The sequence below is a fragment of the Diabrotica undecimpunctata genome, chromosome 9, assembly GCF_040954645.1.
Source record: "Diabrotica undecimpunctata isolate CICGRU chromosome 9, icDiaUnde3, whole genome shotgun sequence".
NCBI classification, from domain to species: Eukaryota; Metazoa; Arthropoda; class Insecta; order Coleoptera; family Chrysomelidae; genus Diabrotica; species Diabrotica undecimpunctata.
Window position 1 is genome coordinate 128,676,066 of NC_092811.1, and position 10,150 is coordinate 128,686,215.

At 34.9% G+C, this 10,150-nt stretch overlaps 1 long non-coding RNA gene across 1 annotated transcript; it reads left to right on the plus strand.

Annotated features, from left to right (window-relative positions):
- The first annotated feature begins 1,599 nt into the window (after positions 1–1,599).
- Positions 1,600–4,283, plus strand: LOC140450015 (uncharacterized). The gene is made up of 2 exons (XR_011951935.1): positions 1,600–2,698; positions 4,041–4,283. It is a non-coding gene; the product is annotated as an uncharacterized lncRNA (long non-coding RNA).
- The last annotated feature ends 5,867 nt before the right edge of the window (positions 4,284–10,150 follow it).

Here is a 10,150-nt window from a genome sequence, read left to right on the forward strand (position 1 = left end):
GGGAAAAGTAGTCGAACCTTGGTAAGGTATAAAATCTAGTATACATCCAGAGACTCCAGCAATTACGAAAAATTTATAACCTCATTTGTGGGGTTTGTTTTTTATGTATTGCCGTAAGTTACCTCCACGTGTTCCTTTATACGCCACCATCGTTTCATCAATAGAGTAGTCATTTTTAAGATGAAATTTCCGACAATTCTGACGAATGTCCTCAATAAGAGGTCGTATCTTGACAAATCTGTCTTTGGTAGCCGGTGTAACAAGGCTGTTGTCAATGAAATGGATATAACGTCTAAGTAATTTGAATCTTTTTACCGGCATAAAACTAGCAATTTGTTCAACTCTAGTACCAGCTGCCCAATAGTCTTCATATGCCGGTAGTTTTATTATTCCCATTAGAAGAAGAGTAGAAATAAAGTCTGTCATTTCTTTATGATTAGTGTTAATGCTGGCTCCCCTCTCTTGAGTACTGTAAAGATTTATTTGTTCTACTATTTTATGAATAACATCAAATGAAAAAAATTTCGTGAAATATTCGAGTGGGGATAATATTTCTTCATTAGCATTTACAATGAAACTTTCTCTATTTTCTACAGCTTTTATATCTTCTTTCAACCAATTATATGTAGGTTTGGACTTTTTCTTTTTTTTGAATGGCGGTTCGCTCGAGCTGCCTGGGGTAGGTTCCACATCAGCAATGTTATATTCTTGAATGTGTTCATCGTGTTCTAATATGCTACGATCAGAATCACTGTCATCAGTAAAAGATATTTTATCAGATTGTATTCGACAACGATATAAAAACCTATTTTACCTGACAACTGAAGTGATACCGGTTTCTGTATAGATTTCAAAACAGGATCTTCGTCATCAGAAGTATCAGATATGGTAGGATCTACTGGCGATAATCTACACATATTTTTTCCGTAAAAAGAGCGAGTTGGTATTTCTGTCAACAAATTTTCCATATCCATATTTACTGAAAATTAAAAAATCGTTATGGGGCAAAGTAACCAGATGGATACATTTGATTTTCAGTATGTACATAATGGTAGAAACATTGAATAGTAGGTCTGGAATAGGTTTGAATAATAAAATCTTTCAAATCGTAAATAAACTTACCTAAAACAACACTTTCTGCAATCTGTGTTTACCATAACCTCAAACGTCACCTGTGACCGCCAAAACCATGGTACAATGAATACACAAGGTATGATACATAATGTTCCAAAATCAGTTCGCTTTCGCGCATGACGTAGTCAAGATCGCTTATTCCCGCAACATTTGAATGTAGTTGAATAGGAAAGACTTTTAATTTTAAGTTTTTTTTATATAATTTGGCTAATTTAATTATAGTAATTATAAAGAGATGATAAAATTATGTTATTATAATATTTATCCTTTATAAAACATATATATCCTTTATAAGACAAGTTTTAATTATCTTTTATTACACGAGTTCGATATTTCAGATGTTTAAAAAGATACAGAAAAGTGGTAATGGAGGTACACAAAATTTGTACGTATATATACCTACTGAACTAAACACAAAATCAAAATAAATAATGACAAAGTCAACTTTATTTATATCGAATGAGCTAGCTGGCCATCGAACATGAGTGTAGTGAGGGCACACAATATTGCACAACATTTAAAATGACATTTTTGTAATATTCACACATAAAATTATCTTGGTATTGTTTATAATAATGATAACATTGTATATTTTAATAATGATAACATGATTTAACAAAGAAAAATATGTTATTTTGGAAGATGCTAAATTGATTTCCTCCGAAACAGTTCTTATTGCAAATTGCATAGCAGGCTGAGGCTAGTTTCTTACTTAACAAATCGATATGAAAAAACCATTTAAGGTTTCATGACTAACAATTAATAAAAATAAAGATTTAGACTTACGTCGTTGACCTAGAAGTAGTAAGAAGCTGCTCAACATACTTTTTGGACTCTCTGTGTTCGCCTCCTTGTACGCGTTTCTTTTGGTTGGTTAAAAGGGTAGCCGATGTTGATTTAGGCAAATAAAGGCTAGGTACTGCCTCAGGTTTGAGTTTTAGACCCTTTTTAGAAACGTAATTTAAAAGTTCCTGTTGTAGATTTCTTTGGTAATCTTCAGTTTTAAAATGTGTATAACAAATTCTTGCAGTATTACAATTAAAATTATCCTATCTACAACAAGATATAATCCACAGTTTTCTGGTCACGCTATCTTTAGAAAATGTATGAAACCTAAAGATTTTATCTTCATTGTCACTATTGCAACAAGCAATTGCACAGCGTACTTTGAAAAAGGTACAAAACCAGATATACAATGGCAAATAAAAACTTTCAGTTTTACAAAAAAATACTATACAGTATAAATAAATAGTAACTAAACACCATTTGTATAAAGACACATATATAAGCATATATCTAAATTATTTTTCTATTATAAAATAGATGACTCAGTCAGTATTGAGATACTTTAAAATATATTTATTATCTCATAACTTGCAATTTGCAATAGTCACCATTGATAACCGATATTATTGTTGAACTTTTGTTTTTATACAAGCTTTCTGTCTTGCCGGTGTAAAGTCGTCTGAAGTCGATATTTATTGTGTTTTGCGTTTGAACTAATTTGTGTCTTATTTTCATATTATTATATTGTTTGATAAGTAAATTTTGCATATAATAATCGGTAGGTTATAGTATATATTTTTATATTATTAGTAGGTTATAGTATATATAGTGTATATTTTTTATTTTACTAAATTTCATTATAACTCATCTAAAATACCGTATTGAATTCTAAAACAGATTTTTCTCTATTGTACTCTATTTTGTTTTTATTTTAGTAAAACTGCTTGGAAGTGAGTGACAGTGAATCAGAATAAGCAAATCTACTACTATTTACCTATTCACAGTATTTCCTCTGCAGAAAATTTTTAAATTTCAAGGGATTTGCATACAAAAAGAGTACTTATATTATTAGTATATGTATGAAAACAAAAATAAATATTTTGCCTGAATCTCTAGGAGAAGTAAAGGTTTTACGCTACTGAAAATATATTTTTTATTCAACTATAACCAAAACAAAACATTTAAAAAAAAATTAGATCACTTTTTAACCATAATTTCAAAATTAATGTGTACGTTAAGCTGTAATAATGGGTTCGAGGTGGTTCAGGCGATCTTAACTACGTCACACTCCTGGGCCAGCTGTCAAATGTCATGCGCAATATCATACCTTGTGTATTCATTGTACCATGCGCCAAAACAAATTCATGAAACGAGTAGTTATTTTCAACTCTGTGTTTCACGACTGTTACCCCCTCTTCGACACACAATGTAACCACTCGGTAACATTGTTCAGTCGTATGTAAAAGGCAAGGAACGTGCTGCAGTGTACTTTGAAATCAGTGCAACCATATGGTTACAATTCCCGATAAAGGGTTAACCATTCCCTCCTATTCTTTTACAGTTTTGCACCTCTAATTTTTAAGGTTTTCTTCCACTTCTATATAGTCTATAGATTTTACTGAGTAGGATAGACAGAAGAAGAAGCCCAAGTCAAAGCATTATTCGTGAGATGAAGCTGCGAGATATAAATGCAGATCAAATTCTTACACTTGCTAGAGAAGAGTGATTTCGAAATAATAGCTCTGAGCAATGTTTAGTGATTTTGACAAATACTTTGAAAATTCTTGTTTAGAAATAAAAACCAGATCTGCCAAAAAAATTTAATTTTACGTGAAACTTACACTTTTGCTTGGTGTTTAGTAAAAATTGGATGTCATACATACAATGGATGTATATTAGACACCTGACAAGACAAATAGTGAAAGGCAATTCCGGTGCCTACAAAACATCTGGAATATATCAGTTAAGAGATTTAAATTTACTACAGAACACGAATCAGGTTAGAAGACTTTAAGATGCATTCCTACTATCAGACTCATCTAAACTGGTGAACTTATAATTCTGTACATTCTGTTTTTATTGTGTTGGGTTGTTTTTTAATGTTTATTCTCCATTTGTAGGAGCGTCTACGCCTTCACATGAACATGAAGGATGCAGGCCTTGCTGCCCTCGTCCCACCTGTCAAATGCGACGTCTTCTAGCCTGTGGTAAAGCTTGTATTGACGTATGTATTCCAGAATCAGTATGTGATATAGGGTACATAAGGGATACTAAGAGTGGAAGATGTGTTCGTCCTGAAGATTGTCCATAAAATTGCTAGGAAATATGAAGTTATACTGTTATTAATATACTTTTAAAAATAATTTGTGTTTTATTGAACCCTTAATAAAGAAATACATTTTGGTTTTTCTGGTGTGACTATACAAAGTTGAAGAGGTAAGCTATTGGACTAAAGCAATTATCTCCTCCTCCTAAATCCTAAAACCCCCAAATCTAATTCTTTTTTTCAGAGAAAATCGATTTGGCCAGTCAAAGATTGTACCATTCGTATTAATCTGAGAATCTTGGAGGTTAAATAGAAGACATGATAGTCCATCTCTCTGTATTAATTCATTTTTACAAGGAAAGGGACTTAAAAATTGTGCTATTGTATGTTTAAAAAAAAGTATACGGAAGTGTTAAAAGAAATGAATCAAAAGATAGATATCGGGAAGATAGGAATAAAAGTGGACAGACTAAAAAAACCGAAGGGGGAGACATCCTCGTAAAATTAAAAGGGAATGGAGCCGCGGAAAAATTGAAAAAAGAAATGGATACGAGGATGTCTGGTATGAACATAGCCATACGTAAAAAGGAAAACCATTTCACAATAACGGGTTTGGACCCTGGCGTAACAGAGAAGAGGCACATAGCGCCATAAAAGGCATACACAGGTATCCCCAAAATCTTTCCAACAATGGTAGAGGAGTTCACAGAAGAGGAAATACGAACCGCTGATCAGGAAATGAGGACGGAGAAAGCTCCCGGCCACGACGGGCTGCCACCAGAGGCAATTAAGGTAGTAGCAATTGAGAAACCAGGTTTGATCATAAGAATATGTAACGACCTACTGCAGAAACAAAAGTTTCCCAGGGACTTAAAGGAAGCGAACCAAGTTCTACTCCTAAAGCCTGGGAAACCCCCCGATTCAGCATCCTCTTATCGGCCAATATGCCTCTTAGACTGCCTTGGTAAGTTCTATAAAAGACTTATCAAGAGGAGGCTGGAAGGCGTGTTGGAAGATATGAGAGTGTTATCAAATCAACAGTATGGGTTTCGGAAAGGTAGATCGATAATCGATGCCGCTACCTGGATAAGGGACGCGGTAAAAACAAGCAAGAAAAGATAGGTGGTCCTTGTTCTGTTCGACATAAAAAATGCATTTAATTCAGCAAATTGGAGCCTTATAGTAGACAAAATCGTCGAATGGGCCCTAGAATATATGTCCAACATAATAAAGGACTACCTATCTGATAGAACCGTATGCATATCGAAAAAAAAAAGAAAGAGATGACTGCGGGAGTACCCCAGGGGTCAGTCCTGGGACCCTTACTATGGAATATATTATATAACGGGGTACTAGAAGTAAACAAGGAGAGTTTGGAGAGTATATAAGCTGATGCCAAATATAGGGGGTCCGGGATCTCAGAAAAGGACGGTGATGCTGCAATCAATCCTGTCCAGTACGAAGCCCCAGTGTGGCACGAGGTCCTCCGAATGACAAAGTACAAAGACATGCTTCTTAGGGCTCAGAAAAAACCTCTGATCAGGGTGTGTACAGAACCGTATCAACCATTACCTTACAGGTGGTGGCTGGTTCTGTACCGGTGCACATTCTGGCCGGAGAAAGAGTCCGAATGTACCGAAGAGGTAATGGGGCAATAGGTTCAGGACCACAGGAAAGGACGAGAAGTATACAGACGTAGCACAGGGAATGGACAGCCGAAGTCGAGAAGGCGGCCTGGACGAGATCCCTGATTTCGGATGTGGTAAGGTGGTACGAATGCCGGCATCGGCGCGTCAACTACTACTTCACACAGTTCTTGACGGGACATGGATCGTTTAGGAAATTTACCCACCGTATTGGGAAGACCGCGGACGATCAATGTCCCGAGTGTAGAGTAGTGGATGATGCTCAGCAGGTCTTGGATCCCCTCTAGGCGAGCCTCACGAGTTAATGGATAAAGCTATCGATAGCAAGAGAGACTTCGACCTGGTCATTGCTTTTGTAACCAAGACAATCAAACACAAAGAGGAAAAAGAGAGGCGTCTGCAAGCTTGATGACCGATCGTCTTTACTTATTTTTTTAACGTGTTTGTGTCCATTGTGACTTCCATTTTGTTGTTTTTGTAGATGTTTTCGATAGTTTTTATAATATTTAGGGAATCTTCTCCCTTATACAGAAGATGGATTACATCTTTAAATCTCACTCTGTCAAACATTTCTTTAGGTCAATCAGACACACACATGCTGGTCTTTACACTCTACTGTAATATTATCTTTAATACAAATATTTTTACCAGTTTTACCAGCTTAAATATTTAAGGTGAGTTTGTTTCTCTTTTTTTTGACTATGTATGTATATTAGTTTTAAAGGGAGGTTTAGCATTTTTTTAGTATCTTTCTTAAATCAATCTTCTCATATGTAAAGTATTGAGTTTCCTTGTCCCTCGAAAAAAGATACGATGGCGACCTTTACTTTTCCTTTTCATTTAGTACCAAATTCTGTCTACTTCCATCTCAATTGGTACGTTTCAATTCTCAATTTTTTGGATCTCAATATCCCCTGCTAGATTTATAGACGCACATCCAAAAGCTCGCCGTTGTGTCCTTCAAAACAATTAAGTGCCGGTTTGCACAGTGACCATACTTGAACCTGAAATTCTTCATTTCTCTTTTAGTTCCAAGACTAAACGTCCCCTTTAGTCAACCTTTATGCTACCCAAAGTTATACCCAACTTCTGGGCATCGTAACTTTTCTCACATCCTATGCAGGTCTAAAGTTTGCTACAATATATCAAGATAAAGATTTTTGGAGAAATATAATCAGGGAAATCAACCCCGCATGGGGATAAATGTAACGGTAACGATGATTATGACTATAATAATCCTTTCCTCTTTCTATTTTTATAGAATTGAATTTTTTCTCTTTATTTGTATTATTTCCAAGACCATCTTCTCCAAATTCCCAAAATGAACAACACACAACGCATAGAAAAACAACTTTCAGTGTGAAAATACGAAAACAAACAGCTGTCATCTTTATTTTTTAATAGTTCTTGATATAAATACAATATTCCTATAATTAAATAAATTTCAAAGAAATCTAACAGTACATATCTAGTTCAACCATAAAAATTGGCAGGAAGTATGCGAAATGATACTTCCATTGTTATAAACCGCCGGAGACGCATCAGCTATACGCCAAATTTATTTTATTTGTCCAATTTGCAGCCTTGCCAGTTGTACAAATTTGTCCGTAAATATTTTCAATTGAAGTGATTATGTTTGAGTTTTTAAAAATTATGGTGACACATATGATACATCATCGACAAAAACAGGGTGTGCAGTTTTCCATTTATGGAAATCAAATAACCCGTGTCTTAATATATACATGATAATAAATACATGAAGAAAAATGACTACAAAGCACCGGATAATCGATGATTGGAACGAATAGGACGATTGGTGCAGATTCTCATCAATGAAACTGAATTTTGGAAGAGAAAATCAGAGGGAAATACCAAGACGAACAAAGACGGTTTATCATTGAGTCACTTGTGTGACACAATGTGGCTCACCATGTTTAAAGAATTGGTGCGACATAAACAAAACGTTTTCTTAAATTAAATATCTAGGATACTACAGATATTACAGACCAACCAAACCCAACTAAAGAGGTCAAGTGCAGAATTGAAGCATTAGGTTTCTAAAAATAAAAATAATTCTTCTGGAACCCCAGTTTAAACCTAAATTTACGCCAAAGAATGATCAAATGTTAGATTTGGTCACTGTTGTTACATCGTACTGAGACCTGGACTCTGAAAGTTGACGTGATCAATCGCCTAAGGGCATTTGAGATGTGATTGCTTAGAGGAATGTTTCGAATACCTTAGACTCTTAGACAGCGATGCAGACCACCAAGCTGTGGTAAATAGAGCAAATGCTACTCGTGAGTTAAAACTAAAAACTATTAAAATAAGAAAAATTTCATACCTAGGGCTTGTTCTTAGACGAGAGCGATACAGATTCCATTAACTTATCATGAAAGGTAAAATTGGCGGAGGAATTGTAAGGAAGCAGATATCATGGTGAAGAACAATCGCGATTGAACATGAATACGCAGTGCCGAACAACTAGTTCGATAAGGGTGATAGGACACCGAAAGAAGAAATACCACCTAAAGTATTTAGATGTTAACGAAAAAAGAAATATTGAGTGATAATTACTAAAGAAAAACTAGGTAGACAGAGTGAAACATGAGGGCGTTCTTAGACGAATGAATCTAACAAAACAACAGAATGGTCACTATATTAAAAATACGCAAGCTTGGAATACTTCATTTCAATTCAATTTTGTTCTGTTAAAGAAATGTTTGTTAGCTCGACAAAGAATAAATTACAGTTACAATGTTCGTTTTGAAGTCATCACCACTTGTTTATAACAAAGGAAGTATTCAACCTAATGATAAATAACAAAAATCAACTAGAACATTAAAAGTTTGGTCTAAGTTAGATCTAAGATGCCCACGTTAGTGTGATGTTATATTTTTTCGACAAGACACTTCTAAGTAAGACTTGATTGAACTCCATTAGACATCAAATTAATAAGTATTGTTAATTGTCTTTCTAAACTACTTGATAGTTTTGAAAAATGTCTTTAAGACCTCACTCTAAATGAAAAATATTAATTAGGTTCTCCTTGTAATTTTTCTTTTTTTGGGTTCACGCTGGTTCTCAAATGTACAGAGGTCCTCCTTGTAAAGTTGACAAAGAACTCCAATGGTAAAAAGGTTTATTTTAAATATATAAAATGTAGAATGGTATTAGAAATTAGAAACTGTGATGAATACAAGTACCTGGGTATGAAGATAACTCAAGATGGAACACTCGATGCTGCTATAAAAGACAGAAACATACAGGGTAGAAAAGCCATATCCATGATGAACGGAATTCTGTGGGACCAAACAATATCTAAAGCGAACAAACAACTCATATACAACACCATACTTAAAAGTGTAATCACATATGGCAGCGAAGTTTGGCAAATGAAACAAAGAACAGAGAAACTGTTACTAGCAACAGAAATGGACTTCTGGAGAAGAGCAGCAGGAAAATCAAGAAAAGATCGGATACCAAATGAGAGAATACGTGAAATGATGGGAGTCAAGCATACAATAGTTGATGACATAAAAACAAAACAGTTAATATGGTACGGCCATGTACAGAGAATGCCAGATGACAGGATTCCAAAACAGATTTTGACGTGGACACCACAAGGGAGAAGGAAAAGAGGAAGGCCGAGAAAAAGCTGGAAAGAGGGAATTGAAAAAGAACTAGAGGAAAGAGAAATTCCTCCAGGCCTATGGCTGAATAGAGAAGAATGGCGGTTAGGAGTCGGAAGGCGTCGGAGAACGCTGTAAACCGATAGTAGTAGTAGTAGAATGGTATGTCGAAAACTGTAATTAGATGGAATTCTCAAGCTGCCATTAGCGATGATGATTTTGTGACTGATGTAGTGTACATTTGGTCTACCAGTATAAACAAAAATGAACTAGATCAGAAGGAAATTCAGCTGAGCCAACTAAGGATCTTCAAGGAGACATCCAAATTGATAAGACCAGTATGGAATGAGATGTACAATGAAAGCTACGATATAAACGAAAAGAAAAATGGATGTATCGTCTTATAAAAGTGGTTTTATCTTCTCATGAACGGGGTACATTGAAGGAATCTTCAAGTAGATTGTGTATTCTAAGAGAAAGAGTTAACACAATCGCAAGTACATTGTACCTTTGTTCAATACTTAATTCTTCAAATAGCGGACAAAAACGGCTCTACAACACAAAAATCTTTTTTAAGAACATCTGTGGGGGCCTCAATTAATATTAAAAGGCTAACATCAGACAAAGAGGCTCTATCAGCAGAATGTGCAAGCAACGCAACTATGATGTTTAAGATTTACAAGAGA